General features: G+C 44.1%; 1 long non-coding RNA gene across 1 annotated transcript in view; it reads left to right on the top strand.

The window, feature by feature from the left end:
• LOC141253016 (uncharacterized) overlaps positions 1-25,465 on the top strand; it is a 210,479-nt gene that overhangs the window by 63,887 nt on the left and 121,127 nt on the right. The window lies entirely within an intron of this gene.

The following is a 25,465-nucleotide window of genomic DNA, read 5'->3' as shown; positions in this document are numbered from 1 at the left end:
CTTGATGAGCTTGAAGAGGTAGTCACCGGAAATGGTCTTCCAACAATCTTCAAGGAGTTCCCAGAGATGCTTAGCCCTTGCTGGCCCTTTTGCCTTCACTCTGCGGTCCAGCTCACCCCAAACCATCTCGATTCGGTTCAGGTCTGGTGACTGTGGAGGCCAGGTCATCTGGCGTAGCATCCCATCACTCTCCATCTTGGTCAAATAGCCCTTATACAGCCTGGAGGTGTGTTTGGGGTCATTGTCCTGTTGAAAAATAAATGATGGTCCAACTAAACGCAAACCGGGTGGAATAGCATGCCGCTACAAGATGCTGTGGTAGCCATGCTGGTTCAGTATGCCTTCAATTTTGAATAAATACCCAACAGTGTCACCAAAAAAGCACCCCCACACCATCACACCTCCTCCTCCATGCTTCATGGTGGGAACCAGGCATGTAAAGTCCATCCGTTCATCTTTTCTGCGTCGCACAAAGACACGGTGGTTGGAACCAAAGATCTCAAATTTGGACTCATCAGACCAAAGCCCAGATTTCCACTGGTCTAATGTCCATTCCTTGTGTTCTTTAGCCCAAACAAGTCTCTTCTGCTTGTTGCCTGTCCTTAGCAGTGAAGGCCTGCTGCACAAAGTCTCCTCTTAACAGTTGTTGTAGAGATGTGTCTGCTGCTAGAACTCTGTGTGGCATTGACCTGGTCTCTAATCTGAGCTGCTGTTAACCTGCGATTTGGACAAAAAAAACATTGTTAACGAAAAAAAATGTAAGCAATAAGCCATTTTCTGATGACACATTCCCTTTAAATAATAAGTGTAATTTGGGAATTTGTTGATTAAGTTCATGTCTGTTCTTTTGCATGCAGTGCCAAAAATTGTATGCACTTTTTTTTATTACTGTGAGTGTAGGGAAGGGGGGGGGGATGGGAATATAGAACAATTTTATGTTATGCTATAGTGTCAGGCAGACAAAAAAAAACTGCAGTTTCAATTTTTTTCTGTTTTATGAAATGTGCTTTTTATGGTTATATTATGTAGAAAAGGTTTTCCAGGGGTTTTTAGAGTGTAATTGAATAGCCTGGGGAGAAAAATCATGAAAAATATCTAGTGCATGTTGCATGTTAATAAAAATAACACAGACAAGAAAACATTAGAATGTCCAAAAAACAAGATTTCTGTCTATATAGATATGTTTATGTTTTACAATAAACGGCTGACATCTGGCTTGAGTGTTATCACAAAATCCCACCAAAATTGTAGCTAAAACTATGCCTAAATGTTGTGTGCGAATCTAGCCTTATTCTTGCTGAATAAAGATATTTATTATAAACACTCTTAATTTTCAAAGTGTCTTCATTCTGAATTTATTAGGTATAATAATCAGTATGGTATTATAAATTCAGCAATACTTAATTTACAGACTGTCAAGAAGTCAGTAGTTAAATGCATTATAAATTGATGCTTTATTTCCATTTTCATTTATGCCCGTTGTTTATTAAAGGGAATCTGTCAGCAGGTTTTGTTTTTTGCTACCCTATTTGAGAGCAGCATAATGTAGAGAAAGAGACCCTGAATCCAATGATGTATCACTTAGATTACTCCGTGCAGCCGTTCTGACATGTTCAGAGTTTTTAGATTTATCATGAAGCAGAGCTAAGAAAGCTAACTCCGCCCACACCACACTCTCTATGTATATAGTCTATAGACAGTGAGCTGCTCACAGGAGGGGGCGGAGTTGGAAGAGAGCCTATGTGCCAGCTATTCACATGAATGTTAAATCACCAGGTGATAAAACCTTCAATCTAAGTAAACACCATAAAGCCTGACATGTGACACATCGTTAAATTCATTGATTTAACCCTTACCTTATGTTGTCCTCACATTACATTGCAAAAACCTGCTGACAGATTCCCTTTACTATATGCAATTAACTAAAATCTCACTAACTAGTTTAATATTTTCATAGTTTTTAGATTGAATGAAGACACAAATCCATTGAGTTTACCTATAACCTAAGATGTTGATCATTTAGTGTCATCCATAATTATTATTGTTGTCTATGCACTAAACTGGATGATTGTACTTTTGGCTTGTTCATTGAGTAAGTATAATTTTTGTTGCATTCTTGCTTTTCACCCCTAACTACATGGGTTATGGCAAATCATCTCTATTTTAATTGTCTTCATTTAGTCTACGTCAACACTGACAATATGAGCTGACATCACAGATTTTAAAATCTATTTTACATTCTTAAGGTGGCCAGGAAGAATGGCAAATCATGCCTAAGTTATCAACTTCAGTGGGACTGACTAATCTTATGTATATGAAGTCTTTCCAGCTTAAAATACTGAATTCACTGTGCTTACAGCTGACAACCTGCAAGCCTTGGTATCTGGAAGAAGATTAATCTTCTATCTTCATTCTAATGGCATCCATATTTGGACAATTATGTATAGGGGGTTTGCAAGAATAGCTGTTTTCTGAATGACCACCACTGTCAAAGGTAGGATAATCCGTAAGATTTATAGCTGCTGGGCATAATGGGGAAGCCCACGCGGCAATGCAAAATGACATCAGCCCGTTCTTTAATGCTTTAGCATTGTGGAAAATGGTGCCAGGCTAATATTCTTTATCATTCCAGTTAAAACTGTTTTGTGTGCACATACCAGTCTGAAATGTTCAGCAACTGTCCTGATTTTCATGCTCTTGTCATAAATATCTTAGGCAAATACTAAGAATTTCACTCTCCCAGACCCCTCTTCACCCCCCTCCTGTATAGTATTTGTCAGAAGAGAAGAGCAGACACTTTGGCCAGTGGCGTCTATGCAAATTAACACACACAGCAGAAGTAGCTGTAGACAAATGCTAGCACAAAGGGTGCTACCAAACCCAATTAATGCAGGCTTGCGATAAATCTGCATCTAGGTGAGAAGGTTGTATTTCCAGGACTTAAAAAGGTATTCAACAGAAGTCTACAGCCAGGCCAGTGCCAACACGAAATATGGAATATCTGGAGTTCTATACTTCCGATAATAATGGGGCCCATATTTTTAGTGGCAGGGTCAGCTAAGGAACAATATGCTTATTTTCCCATAGCTGTAAACCCCTTCCGGGGAGCTGTGGCACAAGAGTACCAGAATAACGGATGACAGCTACGCCATGTGTGCTCTCCAAAGAATGGTAAATTTATAATAGAAAAGATGGTATCACTTTCGGGCTTCTATGATCAACCAGCGATAAGCTATCCCAGAAGTAATGTTATGTAAAAAACAACACGAATAAGAAACAATAACACACTGGCATTCTTTTTCTTCTTACTTTATGTTTTCTACTGTTCACACTAAATAACCTTCGGGTTTTTACTAATAAGTGCCATTTGTCTTGTGTTATTTGTGCAAGAAAATGTATTTTATACTAAAAAAAACAAATCGCAGATTGGTTTTGGAGACGTTTTTTTATTTATTTATTTTTCTTACCCTTTTTTTCTTATGTTTCGTAATATATTGCCTTGCAGCACTGGAGTCCTGGGTTCAAATCCCACCAAGGACAACATCTACAAGGAGTTTGTATGTTCTCCCCGTGTTTGCGTGGGTTTCCTCCAGGTTCTCCGGTTTCCTCCCACACTCCAAAGACATACTGATAGGGAATTTAGATTGTGAGCCCCAATGGGGACAGTGCCCATAATGTCTGTAAAGCGCTGTGGAATTAATGGCGCTATATAAGTGAGTAAAATAAATAAATATGTAGAGATTATAATAAAAATATGAAGGCATGAGCCCAGCCCACATGATGTTATCCCAGGGGGTGTGTGGACAGGTCTATCCCTTCAGCATAAAAGACACAGCGGAAGGGGTGGTCAATATTCATTGCTGGGGGGATATAGAGACTATAAGCAAAGGATCACGTTTGATAATGTTCAAATCAAAGTGGGGCGCCCCCCCCCCTCCAGTTATATTGAATCATCTCTGCGATTTTATAGTAAGTCTTCTTTAACCCTTATTATTTTGTGTAACTGCGTCTCCTTTTGTAAAATCTTTTTATATTTTTCCTTAACACTGCCTCTGTTTTGGATTAAATATAAAATGTAAAAGTTCTGTTTCTTTTGTCCTGTAATCATTCCCTCTCCTGAAGCCATATGCGCTACCAGAACGCAGACGTCCGACCAGACCTGTATTATATTTGAAACTCGGTCAGTGGTGGCAGTGAATAATAATAATTGGGCTATCGTGAAGCTGGCAGTAACCGTACGGGGGCATAAAAACATATTCCATGCATTGAAATCCAAAGGTATGTGTGCCATACGCTTTCTGCTCACTTGCCGATCACTACATAGTGAGTAATCAGGATCGTGTGCGCGCTAATCCCTGACCAATCTTGACAAAGTGACGGCAGCAGCGAGATATTGTGTGATCTCCCTGGTATCCTCTCTGACGTTTCCTGACATGCACATACCAGTCTGAAATGCTCAGTAACTGTCCTGATTCTCGTTCTCTGCAACTTGTCATCTACTCTTCTTGAGTGGAAAGTTTCTGTTCTTTATTATTCTGCCAACTCTAAATGTGCTGGAACATGCATTCCCTCACTTCTTACCATGCATTGCTGATATTGCTGAGAGGAAGCCCTGCCTTCATTTCTCATTTGTGTCTCTGCTGCTACTGATTACATTTCACAACATACAGTGAATAGCAAGATACACAAAAGTGAGACACCACATGGCCAACATTTTGAAGTGACTTTTTAGCGGTAAGACATCATAATCTTTAATTAAAGGGATTTACACATTGTATATTTATCGTATTATCATATAGGCTCATGTTGTCTGAAAGTACAATTACCATTTTAGTAATTGATTGTTTTAAACATATTAGGATATTTGCACTTTACCTGTGCTATGTCTCACCTAGTGAGGTGAATCTTTAAAGCCCTTTGTGTGGAAGAGCAGATGGTATGCAAAACTGACCGATGATGGCACAGCAGGATGGTGCAGATGGAACATCAGAGACTTGTAGACAACCAGAAACAGAAGGTATAAAGTAGAACTAGAGGCTCACTGAAACAATGAAGTATAGACCAGAGATGCAGAAAAGCTGAGTAAATAAGATGGCAGACTATGGCCATGTTCCAAAGCTGAAAATGTTCAAAGGAACACAAGCAGTAGAGTCCGGCAGTATAAAAAAAGCAGATTATGTCTGTTAACTCACTGTGATCTAACAACAAAGATTTTGTGGCTGGTGGTGTTGGAATATTTCATAAACAGATCTAGATTTGTTGGGTAGTTCGCTTTGGTGAAATAACATAACTCGATACAGTATGTTTGATGCACAATGTAGCTGAATAACAAACCTGGATTTGTTGTGTGGCTCACTGAGACAGCAGAGTTGAACTGGAATTAAAGGGATGGTCCACTATTAGGACAACCATTTCTGGTCACTGTCCCCGTCTGTGGATGCACTGAACATCAACAGGAAGTCAGGGCTGTGGCTGCTGTCTGACATCCTCCTGATGTTTTATTTGTCCAAAGGTGAGGACTGTGAAGCCACTGCTTATTGGGAACAGGGCTCACGTGTCATAACCTCACGAGAGCCCTGGGAACACGAGTGATGATAGAGGAGGTGAATATAAGTGTTTTTATTTTATAGACGCCAAACATTCAGATCGAGAAGGGGTTGTCCTAGTAGAACTGAGTAATAACCTTGTTGCCTTTGAAAATGTTCCATTTTTGTCATGCTGTTCATGCTATACTGTTAACCAGTGATAACTAAAAGTGTTTAGGGTAGTGTGTACAGGTATAATATTGGACTATCTCAACAATGATGTGTGCAAAAAAACTAAACTTTTTTTACACCATGCACAATTTGTGACGTAAACAGTTATGGTAAATTACAGGATTATTGAGATTTCTCTTTTGGCTTAAAAAGCAAAAAATATGGTTTGCCTGTCTTACAATGCAGGTAGCACACTTCCAGTGATATATAACCCTTAAATTATGTTTTAGATGAAAAATTGGTAGCACTGAGGGGTTTATTGCTGCCATCTTTGTTTGCAGTGTGTGATAAAATTTAAAAAAATGCTGTTATTGAAATATATCTTAAAACAATGAATTCACAGTCACAAGGAGTGACTATACAGGTCCAGCACTTCCTTAAATCACTTGAGTCTTTTGATTATTATTCATAGACTGAGACTACCACTCCCATTTTCAATGTGATTCAGCACTGAAGTAATAAACCACAATCCAATTAGGCTTTTTCTATACCTAGGCACTCTGACCATTGTCAGAGTGCTAAATAGCCCTGTGATCACCAGGTATGGATGACATCTGGAAGAGATCCCACAGATGCAACCAGATAGGACGGCTGAGCTGTCATTCACAATACTCACACTTCTGCCTCAGACTGGTTGGTTGAGCTGTCACTCACAATCCTAACAGCTCAGCAAGCTCTTAGTCCCAAAGAATGGCAGAACTGTCACTCACAGCATCCATAGGACACTGAGTGGTGGAATCGTGATACAGTAAATTCCAAATCACCAACCATAGACAACATTCAGGTGCTTGCTGCATTGATGATAACTTAAAATATAATAGAAAGAAATTTGCATGCATTTGGGAAAAAAGGTAGTACACTGAATAAAATATTTAAGCACTGCTCCAGGCTGGACAGAGAAATGTGTTATAGAATGAAACTGAGATGCTGGGCTGTTAGATTGCATTAGCCACAGAGGACTGCTTGTACACTTCCAATCATATGATGAACTGCTAGCAGGCATGCCAGCAAATGCAATGATTGTTCGGTAAGGAGAAGCATAATTTTCGTAGTCATCATAGTTAAACTAACTTATTGGACATTAATACAGATCTATGACCAAGTGGCTGAGCAGTGAATACCAGAATAGACTTCTAAAGTTTCTATTTCTAAGCAGCAGAATAGATGTGTTTGGTGGACTTGGGACCAAACAAAATAATGTCCTGACTATTTATCACTTCCACAGCTTATGGCAGAGCTATGCTGCGGGCTTTTACATTAGATTTTTCAGATCCTAAATGCTAATACATATTTCCTAGAAAAAAACTTTTATGTTGCTTGACGCCTGTGTTAGCCCCTGCAATATTTACATGCTTTCCAGCAGCAGTATAAATGTACATTTTCTTCATTTATTTCACACAGATATTTATCAAATACAGTTTTACTGGAAACTATTTTGTTTGCGTATGGGAGAAATATACACTGCTCAAAAAAATAAAGTGAACACTCAAATAACACATCCTAGATCTGAATGAATGAAATATTCTCATTGAATACTTTGTTCTGTACAAAGTAGAATGTGCTGACAACAAAATCACACAAAAATTATCAGCGGAAATCAAATTTATTAATCAATGGAGGCCTGGATTTGGAGTCACCCCCAAAATTAAAGTGGAAAAACACACTACAGGCTGATCCAACTTTGATGTAATGTCCTTAAAACAAGTCAAAATGAGGCTCAGGATGAGGTTGCGGATTGTGTCCTGTGGGATCTCGTCCCAGACCTGGACTAAAGCATATGCCAACTCCTGGACAGTCTGTGGTGCAACGTGACGTTGGTGTATGGAGCGAGACATGATGTCCCAGATGTGCTCAATCAGATTCAGGTCTGGGGAACGGGGGGGCCAGTCCATAACTTCAATGCCTTCATCTAGCAGGAACTGCTGACACACTCCCGCCTCATGAGGTCTGGCATTGTCCTGCATTAGGAGGTACCCAGGGCCAACCGCACCAGCATATGGTCTCACAAGGGGTCTGAGGATCTCATCTCGGTACCTAATGGCAGTCAGGCTACCTCTGGCGAGCACATGGAGGGCTGTGCGGCCCTCCAAAGAAATGCCACCCCACACCATTACTGACCCACTGCCAAACCGGTCTTGCTGAAGGATGTTGCAGGCAGCAGATCGCTCTCCACGGTATCTCCAGACTCTGTCACGTCTGTCACATGTGCTCAGTGTGAACCTGCTTTCATCTGTGAAAAGCACAGGTCGGAATGGTGACTTTGCCAATCCTGGTGTTCTGTGGAAAATGTCAAGAGTCCTGCATGGTGTTGGGCTGTGAGCACTACCCCCATCTGTGGACATCGGGCCCTCATACCACCCTCATGGAGTTGGTTTCTAACCATTTGTGCAGATGTGCACATTTGTGGCCTGCTGGAGGTCATTTTGCAGGGCTCTGGCAGTGCTCCTCCTGTTCCTCCTTGCACAAAGGCGGAGGTAGCGGTCCTGATGCTTGGTTTTTGCCCTCCTGGACACTATGCTGACAGACACAGCAAACCTTCTTGCCACAGCTCGCATTGATGTGCCATTCTGGATGAGCTGCACTACCTGAGCAACTTCTGTGGGTTGTAGAGTCCGTCTCATGCTACCACAAATGTGAAAGCACAACCAACATTCAAAAGTGACCAAAGCATCAGCCAGAAAGCATTGGTACTGAGATGTGGTCTGTGGTCCCCACCTGCAGAACCACTCCTTTATTGAACGTGTCTTGATAATTGCCAATGATTTCCATCTATTGTCTATTCCATTTGCACAACAGCATGTGAAATTGATTGTCAATAAGTGTTGCTTCCTAAGTGGACAGTTTGATTTCATAGAAGTTTGATTTATTTTGAGTTATATTCTGTTGTCACTTCAATTTCAGACTTGAGCTCATTTTATATGTAATATGATAGTCAATCTGCAAATCACTTTGTTTATAGATTGTTATGTAGCGCCCCGAGGGTTCGGTCGCTACAGAGGTATTGCATCTCATCCAAAGGTGCAATATCTCACTTCCAGGTAAGGATGGAGTGTGGCTCAGGACCCTAACACCCACATGCACTACACCACATTTCCGGGGGGCAGGGCGACAATGCTCCCAAGAGTGAGCACAACTGCCCCTGTCCCTGGCTGGAGTGGGGGGAGGGAACACCTAGAAAGGGGGAACCTGTTAGTGTGTGGGTGGGGAGAGTAGATCCAGGGTGCACTGAAGCAGGAGTATATAAGGTGGGCACCATCTTGGTGTCAGTGAGTGGAGTCAGGAGAGAGAAGAAGACAGGGAGCAGGGGCTCTGTACGAGCTCTGCTCCGCAGGCAGGCCAAGTCACAAGGCCTGAGCCTGGAGGAGAAGAAAGGAGAGGAGAGGAACGGAGGAGGCTCCAGGAGTGGAGTGAAGGGACCCCAGGGGTGCGGACCGGCCAGTCGCCACCATACGGCCGCCGCTACCAGAGTAGGGGGGTCAGGCCAAGAAAGGGAACCCTCATCTAGTGGAGGAGAGCAACTACCCTCAGCTAGTAACCGGAGGCCGTGGCATTGTACGTGCACGGCCCCTCACTACACCCGTTAGGAAGGCACCACATAGGACCCAGGGAAACAGAACATACGTTTGCCCGCCAAGGCCCGAGGCAGCTGGACTGAAACGTGGTCAATTGTGGGGTACGACAGGCCAGAAAAAGGACACACGAGGGGGGTCCTGAAAAGCATTCCAAAGGTACCTGGAAGTTGGCCGAACCCCTCACCTGGTGAGCATAGCACGACGTGGGCAGCTATTACCTGCAGAAGTGGCTTGGAGTGTAAAACTGTGAGTAAAGACCCTGGACTGCATCACTGGACTCTGAGTCATTACTGTTGCTCCCACGCACCATCACCCCCACCATCTGCACTCATTGCCCTGAGGCTATACTCCTCCCGTGGGGAGTTATACTACCCTTTGCTGCGCACACAACATCAGCCTCAGCGGTCTGCCCGCAGCGGCGGTTCTCAGCGACCGCAATCCACGGGTGGCGTAGTCGGACATTTAAACCTTACAAAACCCAAATAAACAGATCCGCCACTGGTTTGACCACCCTGAGCCACGGGACCGGGTCGCCTCCACGGAGACTACTACCCCCAGCATTACACCGAGACCCGGCTCTGGGTATTCCCCCACACACATGGCCCAGGGGGCGCGTCAGTTACATCTGAGGGGAAGTGCCCACCAGTGTATATTCCCTCATCCGAGAGAATAGGGTCAATTATGCAAATCACACTCTGATCACTGTGATCTAATACTTTTGGATGAGAAGAAGATGCAGAGAAAAATGTATTCATCTTCACCATTCTGTTAGTCGGGGCTGCGCTCCATAGAATAACATTGGTCGAGTGCAATCAGACGTTTTGTTGGATCACACTCGGGCCAAAAATATGGCCATGTGTACGAGCCATTACTCCTAACAGATCATTCCAAACTATTGGCCACAAGGTGTCTCCCTTCTGTACTGCCACAGAGAAAGCTGTAAAGTGAAAAAAAAAGCTTTCAATTGCAGTTTCTTCCCCCAAAAAATAATAAAAAATGTACCAAAACATCATGTGTATTCCACAATCGATGTTTTTCCATGCCTGTAAAACCATTGGCTCATCAGTAGTGATGAGCGAGTACTAAAATGCTCGGGTACTATTTTGCTCGGGTGAAGCAAATTGGAAGACTCGGGTGCTCGACCCGAGCAACGAGCCCAATGTAAGTCTATGGGAAACTCGAGCATTTTTCAGGCGGCTCCGCCCGGCTGTCTGCAGAGGGCCTAAAAATTGCCCAAATCGATAGGAACAGTGCTCAAATGACATGGGAAGAGCATGGGGAAGACCCCTGGAAGCATCTCTGACTCCCAGATCACTGCTGTCAGCAACGTGGTCAGAGTATTACACCACTTTTACGGACTCACAATAAAACATACAAAAACGAAACCAAAATGGATTTTCCTGGGAAATATGTTAAGGAACATCCTTTCCAGCTTAATGACTTGTATATAAGGCATAATAAATAACCAAAAACAAAAATACTCCTCCACACCTTGGGCTATGTTCACACGTAGCGTTTTTGATGCATTTTTGCACTTTTGAATTGCTTTCAACCAAGACAAATGCATTCACCAGGAAATGTCATTTTAACATTTTACAACCTTATCTGGCCATGTGGTGTGTGACACATCATCAGACACATGCATACAGTGCTGAAAAGACATGGGAACAGCATGGGGAAAACCTGTGGAAGCATCTCTGACTCCCAGGTCACTGCCTAAAAGTGTGCCCATCATAAGTGATCCTTGGCGCATGCGAAGATGCCTCCCGCCATGCACCTGTCGTTGCAGACTTGCAACAATCACCGTCCACGTCCTTGTCTCACTGCAGCGTTCAGTTGTCCCTACCCCATTCCTTGGAATGCAAGTGCAAGTATGCAGACAGCCACCCACCCACCCACAGGCTGCAATACTACAGTGCTGGTCAAAAGTATTGGCACCCCTGCAATTCTGTCAGATAATACTCAGTTTCTTCCTGAAAATGATTGCAATCACAAATTCTTTGGTATTATTCTCTTCATTTAATTTGTCTTCAATGAAAAAAACACAAAAAGAATTGTCCTAAAGCCAAATTGGATATAATTCCACACCAAACCTAAAAAAGGGGGTGGACAAAAGTATTGGCACCCTTTGAAAAATCATGTGATGCTTCTCTAATTCGTGTAATTAACAGCACCTGTAACTTACCTGTGGCACCTAACAGGTGTTGGCAATAACTAAATCACACTTGCAGCCAGTTAACATGGATTAAAGTTAACTCAACCTCTGTCCTGTGTCCTTGTGTGTACCACATTGAGCATGGAGAAAAGAAAGAAGACCAAAGAACTGTCTGAGGACTTGAGAAACCAAATTGTGAGGAAGCATGAGCAATCTCAAGGCTACAAGTCCATCTCCAAAGACCTGAATGTTCCTGTGTCTTCCGTGCGCAGTGTCATCAAGAAGTTTAAAGCCCATGGCACTGTGGCTAACCTCCCTAGATGTGGACGGAAAAGAAAAATTGACGAGAGATTTCAATGCAAGATTGTGCGGATGGTGGATAAAGAACCTCGACTAACATCCAAACAAGTTCAAGCTGCCCTGCAGTCCGATGGTACAACAGTGTCAACCCGTACGATCCGTCAGCGTCTGAATGAAAAGGGACTGTATGGTAGGATACCCAGGAAGACCCCACTTCTTACCCCGAGACATAAAAAAGCCAGGCTGGAGTTTGCCAAAACTAACCTGAGAAAGCCTAAAACATTTTGGAAGAATGTTCTCTGGTCAGATGAGACAAAAGTAAAGCTTTTTTGAAAAAGCATCAACATTGAGTGTACAGAAAAAAAAAGAGGCATTCAAAGAAAAGAACACGGTCCCTACTGTCAAACATGGCGGAGGTTCCCTGATGTTTTGGGGTTGCTATGCTGCCTCTGGCACTGGACTGCTTGACCGTGTGCATGGCATTATGAAGTCTGAAGACTACCAACAAATTTTGCAGCATAATGTTGGGCCCAGTGTGAGAAAGCTGGGTCTCCCTCAGAGGTCATGGGTCTTTCAGCAGGACAATGACCCAAAACACACTTCCAAAAGCACTATAAAATGGTTTTAGAGAAAGCACTGGAGACTTCAAAGGTGGCCAGCATTGTGTCCAGGCTAGTGTTGAGCCACCCCCGTAGTGTTCGGGTTCGGTTCGTCGAACACCGGGATGTTCGAGGAACTGTTCGTCGAACTGTTCGTCGAACACCTTAGAACACCGTCGAACACCGTTAAAACCAATAGCAGGCAAACAAAAACACATAGAAACACATAGAAAACACCTGCAAAGGTGTCCAAAAGCTGACAAACTGCTCAGAAGACACTTTCTTTAAAAAAGCCGGCCGGCAAATTCAGCAGCGGCATACACCGGTACCCGACAATTTAGACAAGAAGGAATAGAGCATCACACATAGATTAGATAGATAGAAACATGTCAGTCACACATATAAGAAGCACAGTGACAGTGTTGGTTACTGCACTTGTCATTTAGTGTAAAGGATTTATTAAAAAAAATATTAGTGTTTTCGTGCACCGTCTCTTTAAAAAAGCCGGCCGGCAATTCAGCATCTGTACCCGACAATTTAGAACAGAAAGAATAGAGCTTCACACATAGATTAGATAGATAGAAACATGTCAGTCACATATATAATAAGTACAGTGACAGTGTTGCTTCCTGTACTTGTCATTTAGTGTAAAGGATTTATTTAAAAAAATAATAGTGTTTTCATGCACTGTCTCTTTAAAAAAGCCGGCCGGCAATTCAGCAGCGGTACCTGACAATTTAGAACAGAAAGATAGAGCATCACACATAGATTAGATAGATAGAAACATGTCAGTCACATTTATAATAAGTACAGTGACAGTGTTGGTTACTGTACTTGTCATTTAGTGTTAAAATAAAGGATTTATTAAAATAAAAATTGGCATGGGATCCCCCATAATTTTAGGCTCTAGCGGAGGTTAAGCAGACGGCTGGGGCAGATGTTTGAAGCCTCGGAAGGGGGTAATACCCACGGAGCTTACCAGGCTACTAATATCAGCCCCCAGCTGAATACTTAGCCTTTACTAGCTATTAAAATGGGGGACCCCCCCAAAAAAATGACGTGGGGTCCCCCCTATTTTAATAGCTAGCAAAGGCTAGACAGACAGCTGGGGGCTGATATTAATAGCCCAGGAAGGGTACCATGAATATTGGCCCCCTCCCAGGCTAGAAACACCAGCCGTCAGCCGCCCCAGAAATGGCGCATCCACAGGATGCGCCAATTCTGGCACTTAGCCTCGCTCTTCCCACTGCCCTGTAGCGGTGGCAGTGGGGTAATAGGGTTGGGGTTGATGTCAGCTTATAATGCCAGCTGACATCAAGCCCAGGTTAGTAATGGAGAGGCGTCTATAAGACACCTCCATTACTAACCCCATAGTCAAAGTTAAAAAAAACACAAACACCCAGAATAAAGTCCTTTAATTGAAATAAACACACAATTCTTTATTGTTCTAAATTAAACCATACTTACCGTCACGCCCATTCCAGCTGAAGCCAACGATCTCCTGTAATAAAAGAAAAATAATAAAGCAACATCATCCTTACCTTTCCATGGTTCCCAGGACAGCTCCAGCTCTGCTACATCGAGATGACTGGCTGGACCGCAGCAGAACGCTGCCATCCAGCCTGTCATCCCGCGGACACTGAGAAGCGCAGGCATGCTTGCGCTCCTCACTGTCTCGCTGTGACGGCATCCAGATGAGCCGAGGTCATGTCCAATGAACTCGGCTCACCTCATGCACGTCACTGACAGCGTGGGAAAATTCTCACGCTGAAGTGCTGAGTGCAGGAGAATTCTCCCACGCTGTCAGTGACGTGCATGAGGTGAGCTCATGTCCAATGAACTCAGCTCACCTGGATGCCGTCACAGCGAGACAGTGAGGAGCGCAAGCATGCCTGCGCTTCTCAGTGTCCGCGGGATGACAGGCTGGATGGCAGCGTTCTGCTGCGGTCCAGCCAGTCATCTCGATGTAGCAGAGCTGAAGCTGTCGTGGGAACCATGGAAAGGTAATAATGAGGTTGCTTTATTATTTTTCTTTTATTGCAGGAGATCGTTGGCTTCAGCTGGAATGGGTGTGATGGTAAGTATGGTTTAATTTAGAACAATAAAGAATTGTGCGTTTATTTCAATTAAAGGACTTTATTCTGGGTGTTGTGTTTTTTTTAAATACTTTACTAGAAATTCATGGCGGTCATGTCTAATACTGGTGTGACCCCATGAATTTTGGGCTTGGGGCCAGCTGATAATGCCAAGCTGGCCCTAACCCCATTATTACCCAGTGAGCCACCGCACCAGGGCCCTGGATGAGTTGGGTACAGCGCCAGAAGATGGCGCTTCCGTGAACGCGCCATTTTCCGGGGTGGCTGCGGACTGCAATTTGCAGCGGGGGGGGCACAGAAAGCTTGGGCCTCCCTGCGCTGCAGATTCCAGCCCCCAGCTGCCTAGTTGTACCTGGCTGGACACAAAAATAGGGCGAAGCCCCACGTATTTTTTCTTTAATTATTTCATGAAATTCATGAAATAATTAAGAAAAAAAGGCCTTCCCTATATTGTTGTGTCCGCCCAGGTACAAATAGTCAGCTGGTGGTTGGGGGCAGCCCGTTCCTGCCTGCTGTACCTGGCTGGACACAAATATAGTGCGAAGCCCCACTTCAATTTTTTTTAATTATTTCATGAAATTCATGAAATAATTAAGAAAAAAAGGCCTTCCCTTTATTGTTGTGTCCGGCCAGGTACAAATAGGCAGCTGGTGATTGGGGGCAGCCCGTTCCTGCCTGCTGTACCTGGCTGGACACAAATATAGTGCGAAGCCCCACTTCAATTTTTTTTAATTATTTCATGAAATTCATGAAATAAATAAGAAAAAAAGGCCTTCCCTATATTGTTGTGTCCGGCCAGGTACAAATTGTCAGCTGGTGGTTGGGGGCAGCCCGTTCCTGCCTGCTGTACCTGGCTGGACACAAATATAGTGCGAAGCCCCACTTCAATTTTTTTTAATTATTTCATGAAATTTATGAAATAATTAAGAAAAAAAGGCCTTCCCTATATTGTTGTGTCCGGCCAGGTACAAATAGTCAGCTGGTGGTTGGGGGCAGCCCGTTCCTGCCTGCTGTACCTGGCTGGACACAAATATAGTGCGAAGCCCCACTTCAATTTTTTTTAATTATTTCATGAAATTCATGAAATAATTAAGAAAAAAAGGCCTTCTCTATATTGTTGTGTCCGGCCAGGTACAAATAGGCAGCTGGTAGTTGGGGGCAGCCCGTTCCTGCCTGCTGTACCTGGCTGGACACAAATATAGTGCGAAGCCCCACTTCAATTTTTTTAAATTATTTCAGGAAATTCATGAAATAATTAAAAAAAAATTGACGTGGGGCTTCGCACTATATTTGTGTCCAGTCAGGTGCAGCAGGCAGGAACGGGCTGCCCCCAACCACCAGCTGCCTATTTGTACCTGGCCGGACACAACAATATAGGGAAGCCCTTTTTTTCTTAATTATTTCATGAAATAATTTAAAGAAAATTGACGTGGGGCTTCGCCCTGTTTTTGTGTCCAGCCAGGTACAACTAGGCAGCTGGGGGCTGGAATCCGCAGCGCAGGGAGGCCCAAGCTTTCTGGGCCACCCCCGCTGCAAATTGCAGTCCGCAGCCACCCCGGAAAATGGCGCGTTCATAGAAGCGACATCTTCTGGCGCTGTACCCAACTCATCCAGGGCCCTGATGCGGTGTCTCACTGGGTAATAAAGGGGTTAGGGCCAGCTTGGCATTATCAGCTGGCCCTAAGCCCGAAATTCATGGGGTCACACCTATATTAGACATGACCACCATGAATTTCTAGTAAAGTATTTAAAAAAAACACAACACCCAGAAAAAGTCCTTTAATTGAAATAAACACACAATTCTTTATTGTTCTAAATTAAACCATACTTACCATCACGCCCATTCCAACCTAAGCCAACGATCTCCTGCAATAAAAGAAAAATAATAAAGCAACATCATCCTTACCTTTCCATGGTTCCCATGACAGCTTCAGCTCTGCTACATCGAGATGACAGGCTGGACCGCAGCAGAACGCTGCCATCCAGCCTGTCATCCCGCAGACACTGAGAAGCGCAGGCTTGCTTGCGCTCCACAGTGTCTCTCTGTGAGGGCATCCAGATGAGCCGAGTTAATGTCCAATGAACTCGGCTCACCTCATGCACGTCACTGACAGCGTGGGAAAATTCTCCTGCACTCAGCGCTTCAGCGTGGGAGAATTCTCACACTGAAGCGCTGAGTGCAGGAGAATTCTCCCACGCTGTCAGTGACGTGCAGGAGGTGAGCTGAGTTCATTGGACATGAGCTCACCTTATGCACGTCACTGACAGCGTGGGAAAATTCTCCTGCACTCAGCGCTTCAGCGTGGGAGAATTCTCACGCTGAAGCGCTGAGTGCAGGAGAATTCTCCCACGCTGTCAGTGACGTGCAGGAGGTGAGCTGAGTTCATTGGACATGAGCTCACCTTATGCACGTCACTGACAGCGTGGGAGAATTCTCCTGCACTCACCGCTTCAGCGTGAGAATTTTCCCACGCTGTCAGTGACGTGCATGAGGTGAGCCGAGTTCATTGGACATGAACTCGGCTCATCTGGATGCCGTCACAGAGAGACGCTGAGCAGCGCAAGCAAGCCTGCGCTTCTCAGTGTCTGCGGGATGACAGGCTGGATGACAGCGTTCTGCTGCGGTCTAGCCTGTCATCTCGATGTAGCAGAGCTGAAGCTGTCGTGGGAACCATGGAAAGGTAAGGATGAGGTTGCTTTATTATTTTTCTTTTATTGCAGGAGATCGTTGGCTTCAGCTGGAATGGGCGTGACGGTAAGTATGGTTTAATTTAGAACAAAAAAGGATTGTGTCTTTATTTCAATTAAAGGACTTTATTCTGGGTGTTTGTGTTTTTTTTAACTTTGACTATGTGGTTAGTAATGGGGGTGTCTTATAGACGCCTCTCCATTACTAACCTGGGCTTGATGTCAGCTGGCATTATAAGCTGACATCAACCCCAACCCTATTACCCCCTGCCACCGCACCAGGGCAGCGTGGAAGAGCGAGGCTAAGTGCCAGAATTGGCGCATCCTATGAATGCGCCATTTCTGGGGCGGCTGAAGGCTGGTGTTTCGGTGTTTCTAGCCTGGGAGGGGGCCAATATTCATGGCTCCCTTCCTGGGCTATTAATATCAGCCCCCAGCTGTCTGCCTAGCCTTTGCTAGCTATTAAATTAGGGGGGACCCCACGTCATTTTTTTGGGGGGGTCCCCCATTTTAATAGCTAGTAAAGGCTATGTATTCAGCTGGGGGCTGATATTAGTAGCCTGGGAAGCTCCGTGGGTATTACCCCCTTCCCAGGCTTCAAACATCTGCCCCAGCCGTCTGCTTAACCTCCGCTAGAGCCTAAAATTAAGGGGAACCCCACGCCAATTTTTTTAATAATAAATCCTTTATTTTAATACTAAATGACAAGTACAGTAACCAACACTATCACTGTACTTCATATATATGTGACTGACATGTTTCTATCTATCTAATCTATGTGTGAAGCTCTATTCTGTCTGTTATAAATTGTCGGGTACAGATGCTGAATTGCCGGCCGGCTTTCTTAAAGAGACGGTGCATGAAAACACTATTATTTTTTTTAATAAATCCTTTACACTAAATGTCAAGTACAGTAAGCAACACTGTCACTGTACTTCATATATATGTGACTGACATGTTTCTATCTATCTAATCTATGTGTGATTCTCTATTCCTTCTATTCTAAATTGTTGGGTACAGATGCTGAATTGCCGGCCGGCTTTTTTAAAGAGACGGTGCATGAAAACACTATTATTTTTTTTAATAAATCCTTTACACTAAATGACAAGTACAGTAATCAACACTGTCACTGTACTTCTTATATATGTGACTGACATGTTTCTATCTATCTAATCTATGTGTGAAGCTCTATTCTTTTGGTTCTAAATTGTCGAGTACCGGTGTATGCCGCTGCTGAATTGCCGGCTTTTCATGTTTCACTGTTGGCACTGTTCCCATCGATTTGGGCAATCACTGTAATGCCACAACCACCATGGCTGTGGCATTACAGTGAGTGGCAAACAATCCCTGCATGGTTGGTGCTCTAAATAGCGCCAGACATGCAGGACACACTTTTGGTGCACGAACAGTTATCGAACATAACCTCGAACAGCCGAATTTTTTGCAAATCGTTCGGGTTCGTCGAACAACTCGAACACCGCCCAAAACAGCTCGAATTTGAGATTGGCGAACAGTTCTAGTCGAACACCGCTCATCTCTAGTCCAGGCCTGAATCACATAGAACACCTGTGGAGAGATCTCAAAATGGCAGTTTGGAGAAGGCACCCTTCAAATATCAGGGACCTGGAGCAGTTTGCCAAAGAAGAATGGTCTACAATTCCAGCAGAGCATTGTAAGAAACTCATTGATGGTCACCGGAAGCAGTTGTTCGCAGTTATTTTGGCTAAAGGTTGTGCAACCAAGTATTAGGCTGAGGGTGCCAATACTTTTGTCCGGCCCTTTTTTGGAGTTTTGTGTGAAATGATCAATGATTTGATTTTTGCTTCATTCTCTTTTGTGTTTTTTCCTTGCAAGCAACTTAAATGAAGAGAATAATACCAAAGAATTTGTGATTGCAATCATTTTCAGGAAGAAACTGAGTATTACCTGACAGAATTGCAGGGGTGCCAATACTTTTGGCCAGCACTGTATACTGCCAAATTTTTGACAGCTGCTTGCACTTGAAATGTGGCCTTTTAGGCTCATGGAGGCGGAAGCTTTTCACAACCTCATGCCGGCGGTGGCCGGGTATCCATACTCGGTCCCCAGCCTCAACTATATTTCCCGGTATCGCCTCCACCTTCCACAAGCACGGGTCCCACAACATTACCCGTGCCCTCACCAGTGCACTTACTGGGAAGGACTGCCTAACCACAAACATGTGGACAGGTGAATGTGGCCAGAGACGGTACGGAGCCAGTCCTCAACTTTTTTTGCTGAGAGTTTTATTTAGCTCGGTGAAAGGACTGGCATACAGAGAAACCATATGTACCCTGCGTGTCATTTCTCCCAGGAAGTCCTGTAATTGAGCTTGCTGCAGAAGCAATGGCAGCCCGTCCAACATCAACTCGCACTTGTCGGTGGTGCTTTGACACACACATCTTTCTTTGCGCATTTAATTTATTGAATACAGAGTTGGACAATAGCCTGATCTGTAATGGGTTTTGAGAAATAACATGCATAAGCATGGCCGATCCACATTAAAAAAGCAGCCATAGAGTGTCCGGGAACCTTCCCCCACACTTTTCTTAGCCAGGGCTGCTTTTCGGCAGGGTTGGATGGGCCCACCAGAGAAACGGAGACTCCTCCAGCGGGCCCTGGCTTCTCCTTCAGTAGAGTTCAAAGTGCCAAGGTGAGGCCATGATGATGATAGACGCCACCATCTGCTTAGTTTTCTGTTACTTGGAATGCAAGTGCAAGTATGTAGCCAGCCACCCACCCACCCACAGGCCACAACACTAAACTGCCAGATTTCTGGGCAGCTCTTTGCACTTGAAATATGGCCTTTTTAGCTTGTGGAGGTGGAAGCTTTTCACAACCTCATGTTGGCGGCGGCTGGGCATCCATACTCGGTCCCCAGCCGCCACTATATTTCCCGGTATCGCCTCTGCCTTCCACAAGCACGGGTCCCACAGCATTACCCGTGCCCTCCCCAGAGCACTTACTGGGAAGGACCGCCTAACCACAAACACGTGGACAGATGATTGTGGCCAGGGACGGTACGGAGCCTGTCCACAACTTTTTTTGCTGAGAGTTGTATTAGGCTCGGTGAAAGGACTGGCATAGATGGAAACCGTATCTACCCTGCGTGTCATTTCTCCCAGGAATTCCTCTAAAGCTGCTTGCACTTGAAATGTGGCCTGAACATTACTGCTGGTACTTTTCAGTGGGAATTTGCTTGCCTCCTACCAGCCTGAAAAATGTACAGCAAACTATGGTACAACGCCATGGTATTAGCACTGCCCCCAGTACCAGTAGTGAAGCCATACCCAATTTCCTTCTCAGGAATTTTATTTTTGTAGACTGAGTGGCTGCCCAAATACATTTTCTCACAAAGGAGCTGAAGATAGAGTGGCAGTAGGTGCAAGTTTCTCCAGCCTGTTAGATATTAGAGGGAGAACGGCAGCACATTGGATCAGTGGTCAGCACTGATGCCTTACAGACCTGGGATCCTGGGTTCTAATCCCAGCAAGGACAACATCTGCAAGGACTTTGTATGTTCTCCCCGTGTTGGCATGTGTTTCCTCCTCAGTAAAAAAAAGCTGCTATAGAGTGTCCGGGAACCTTCCCACACACTTTTCTTAGCCAGGACTGCTTCTCGGCAGAATTGGACGGTCCCACCAGAAAATCCTTTGGTGTGCCTTGGCTTGTACCTCAGGAGAGTTCATGATAGCGCTAACTTTGCAGCTGATATGGGGCTTGAGAGTGTGAGAAAGGTTAGCCCTCAGATTCAAATCCTCTGGTGGGCACAATGTTTTTCAATCTGAAACAGCTTCTCAGTGGGAGTTGTATTTCACCACAGCTATATTCTTTAGCTCGGTGAAAGGACTGGCATAGAGGGAAACCGTATCTATCCCGGCTGTCATTTCTTCATCACCAGGTTCCGCCCATTGTCACACACGACCATGCCTGGCTGTATGTTCAATGGTGAGAGACACTGATCAGGCTGCTGTGTTACAGCTTTCAACAACTCTGCAGCGCTGGGCGGTTTGTCAATTAAGCATTAAGCATGTTATCTTCCGCACAGCCTGTTGCCGCTTGGCCAAGGCAGTGCTGCAGTGCTTTCAGGTTGTGACTGATGTGGTCATTTCGGAGATGGAGGATGAGGTGCAGGAGCTGAACAATGTGAATACATTGTTGTTAAATTGGTGACGCTGTTTTTTATACTAAAGAAGGATCCTATTGTTTTGGTTTTTTTACGTTATTTTTTAAGACAAATGCATTCACCGGGAAATGTCATTTTAACATTTTAAAATCTTATCTGGCAATGTGGTGTGTGACACATCATCAGACACATCCTTTTTTATTTATGATGGAGGGACTCTGAAATTCATAAAGGCTATTTTTACAGGGACATCAGACGGCCCTTACTATTCTTAAAAGGCCAGCAGTCGGCCGTAGCTTTTGTTAGAGAGCCATCAGCCGGCTATGCTTTGTTGCTCTCATTATTAACAAGTGGGTCTCCTATACGGTTATTGCATATCCAGTGACTGCAAGGGCTGCCAAAGATTTGGACGCAACCCAATACCCCTTTGAAGAGAAATAGAGGAGGGTCTCAGTAAAAAAAATGTTCCCATTATAAAGGAGAGGGTCTCCTATAGTGGTAATGCCCAAGCTGTGACTGCAAGGGCTGCCAAAATTTGGGAAAAACCCCACTATGGAGGGTCTGCTATATAGTTATAGGGTATGCAGTGAGTTCAACGGCTGACCAATTTTAGGAAAAACTCCACTAAGAATTTAAAGACACATAGAGCAGGGCCACAGTAACAAGGCACGACATGTTCCCATTAGAAAGGAGAGGGTCTGCTATACAGTTATAGGGTATGCAGTAAGTCCAACGGCTGACTAATATTAGGAAAAACCCCAATGAGAATTTAAAGACACACGGAGCAGGGCCACAGTAACAAGGTACGACATGTTCCCATTTGAAAAGAGAGGGTCTGCTATACAGTTTTTAAAATCCCTGGCAGCCTGCTTGCATGGTGCACCACCTCCCACCATGCAAGACTGCAATCTTACCTGTCAGTCCATGCTGCACTCTTTGCTCCAGTACCTGCTGTGTCCATGTCTCTTGTCTGATTGCTTAGGGCGTCGGCGCGGCTTTCTGCTTGTTTCTTATAGCTACTGTGTGCACAGTCCTAATGCATCCCCAGCCTATTGCTGTGAGTCACTGGATTCTTAAACCCCCTCCACCCAGTAGGAGGTGCCTGAGCACACTTTCACTCAGTTTGTCTTTTGCTCTGCATTGCTTGTTCAACGCATCTGCGGTTTTGCTGTGCTTTGCTTGGTCACCACATCTGCCGGTTTGCTCTGCTTTGCTTGTTCTCCGGATCTGCGGTTTTGCTCTGCTTTGCTTGTTCACCACTAGAGATGAGCGTTGTTCTACTCGAACTGTTCGCCAATCTCAAATTCGAGCTGTTTTGGGCGGTGTTCGAGCCGGTCGGCGAACACGAACAATTTGAGAAAAATTCGGCTGTTCGAGGTTATGTTCGATAACTGTTCGTGCACCAAAATCATAACTGGATTTTTTCTCAGTAATGATGAAAATTAATGTTAATACGCAGTTTGAGTGTACAGCGGGGCGGGGGGAGGGGCAGGGGATGGATCTCTGCAGGAACAATGAAGATCTCCATTTTTTTTTCTCTTTCCCGCATTTGCAGTGGGGAGGTGCAATCTGTCAGCCTATCAGCAGCGCACACACGGAGCGAAGTGCTTTTTTTCACACAAGCAAGGGCATGTGTGATTGGCAGTGTATGTCACATGTCCTTGCCCTATAAGACCAAGCCATTTTCCCCGTCGCCACCATTTTCTCACTGCTGCAGCTGCGTGTTAGACGGCACCGCTGTTGCTGTGTGCGCTATACCTTGTTAATTTCAAGCCAATTTTCGCACAAATATACAGATAGCTTGGGAGTAGGGAATAGTTGTGATTGCAGTCCTTTTAAGGACTAGGTTACAGCATTTCCTACGACTTTTATCAAGCAGGTCTGTGCTCTTAAATAGATAGATTGTGGGAGTAAAGACTAATTGTAATTGGAGTCCTTTTCAGGACTAGGTTACATCAGTTCCTATCAGTTTTTGCCAGGCAGGTCTGTGCCAGTGCTGTGCAAGTTTTTTTCACAGCATTTGGCTGAATCTAGCAAAGCTAATCCTTTTTGGCCTATTGCAGAGTGTGTTAGTCAGTGGAGTAGCCTATCTGTGTTGCAAGATATACCACCTGTGTATAGAATACCAATTTTTTTACTGCAACTAGTGAAGTAAAATCTTTTGGGCATAGCATCATTCTATTAGTCCATCTATACTGACCTCCATCAGGTTGCAAATTAAAAATAATTTTTTTCTGCATCTAGCTCTGAAAAAATATTTGGGCTTCTAGCAGTGTGTGGGACTTGGTCTATTAGTCCATCTATACTGACCTCCATCAGGTTGCAAATTAAAAATAATTTTTTTCTGCATCTAGCTCTGAAAAAATATTTGGGCTTCTAGCAGTGTGTGGGACTTGGTCTATTAGTCCATCTATACTGACCTCCATCAGGTTGCAAATTGAATAAAAAAATTTTCTGCATCTAGCTCTGAAAAAATATTTGGGCTTCTAGCGGTGTGTGGGACTTGGTCTATTAGTCCATCTATACTGACCTCCATCAGGTTGCAAATTAAAAATAATTTTTTTCTGCATCTAGCTCTGAAAAAATATTTGGGCTTCTAGCAGTGTGTGGGACTTGGTCTATTAGTCCATCTATACTGACCTCCATCAGGTTGCAAATTAAAAATAATTTTTTTCTTCATTTAGCTCTGAAAAAATATTTGGGCTTCTAGCAGTGTGTGCGACTTGTTCTATTAGTCCTTCTATGCTGACCTCCAGCAGGTTGCAAATTGAATATAATTTTTTTCTGCATCTAGCTCTGAAAAAATATTTGGGCTTCTAGTGGTGTGTGGGACTTGGTCTATTAGTCCATCTATACTGACCTCCATCAGGTTGCAAATTAAAAATAATTTTTTTCTGCATCTAGCTCTGAAAAAATATTTGGGCTTCTAGCAGTGTGTGGGACTTGGTCTATTAGTCCATCTATACTGACCTCCATCAGGTTGCAAATTAAAAATAATTTTTTTCTTCATTTATCTCTGAAAAAATATTTGGGCTTCTAGCAGCGTGTGGGACTTGTTCTATTAGTCCATCTATACTGACCTCCATCAGGTTGCAAATTAAAAATATTTTTTTTCTGCATCTAGCTCTGAAAAAATATTTGGGCTTCTAGCGGTGTGTGGGACTTGGTCTATTAGTCCATCTATACTGACCTCCATCAGGTTGCAAATTAAAAATAATTTTTTTCTGCATCTAGCTCTGAAAAAATATTTGGGCTTCTAGCAGTGTGTGGGACTTGGTCTATTAGTCCATCTATACTGACCTCCATCAGGTTGCAAATTGAATAAAAAAATTTTCTGCATCTAGCTCTGAAAAAATATTTGGGCTTCTAGCGGTGTGTGGGACTTGGTCTATTAGTCCATCTATACTGACCTCCATCAGGTTGCAAATTAAAAATAATTTTTTTCTGCATCTAACCCAGCCAATAGTTTTGGCCTAATACCACAGTTTGGCCACTCAGCTCTGCTCGGTTACCATCCATTGTTTTTTTGTGCAAACAACTCCAGAGTTGTGAATTAGTTAACCACCAAAATGAGTGGAAAAAGGCCTGCTGCTGGTGGAAAGGGGAATAGGCGTGTTGGGAAGGGGAAAAAAGGTTGTGTCCGTGGGGTAGGTGCAGAAGAAAGACCATCTTCCAGCCAAACTAAAATGTCTACTTCTTTTAGCGGACAATGTGATAAGATCCCTTTCTTACGGCCACGCCAATCGCTACAAATTCCAGATGAGGCACAAAAACAGCAGGTGCTTCAACGGATATCAAGTGCTCCTTTAAGTGGGCTCTCCTCCACATCAACTTCAACATCACAAATACTTCAGTCCTCAAAGGTGTCACCCAAATCGCACTTGCTTCCTCACAGCTCCCAAATCTCCAGCTGCCCGTCTGAGTATGAGGTAGAACAGATGGTTGAGTCTGCAGAGCTGTTTACTCATACTATAGCCTGGGAATCAGAGGTCGACTCCAGCGCTTCTGTGAATCCAGACGAGGAAATGATCTGCACTGATGCCCAGAATCTTTATGAGTCGGATCCAGGACCAGACGCAGAAGGTTCTGACCATAATGTAGACCCTCATTCCCAAACTGTAACTCCTGTTGGTGGAGACAATGAGGAAGACGATG

The sequence above is a fragment of the Phyllobates terribilis genome, unplaced genomic scaffold (genome assembly GCF_046119375.1).
Source record: "Phyllobates terribilis strain yellow unplaced genomic scaffold, ASM4611937v1 Scaffold_2__4_contigs__length_985480577, whole genome shotgun sequence".
Lineage (NCBI taxonomy): Eukaryota > Metazoa > Chordata > Amphibia > Anura > Dendrobatidae > Phyllobates > Phyllobates terribilis.
The sequence above is the reverse complement of the archived record's forward strand: the minus strand, read 5'-3'. Positions and strand labels throughout refer to the sequence as shown.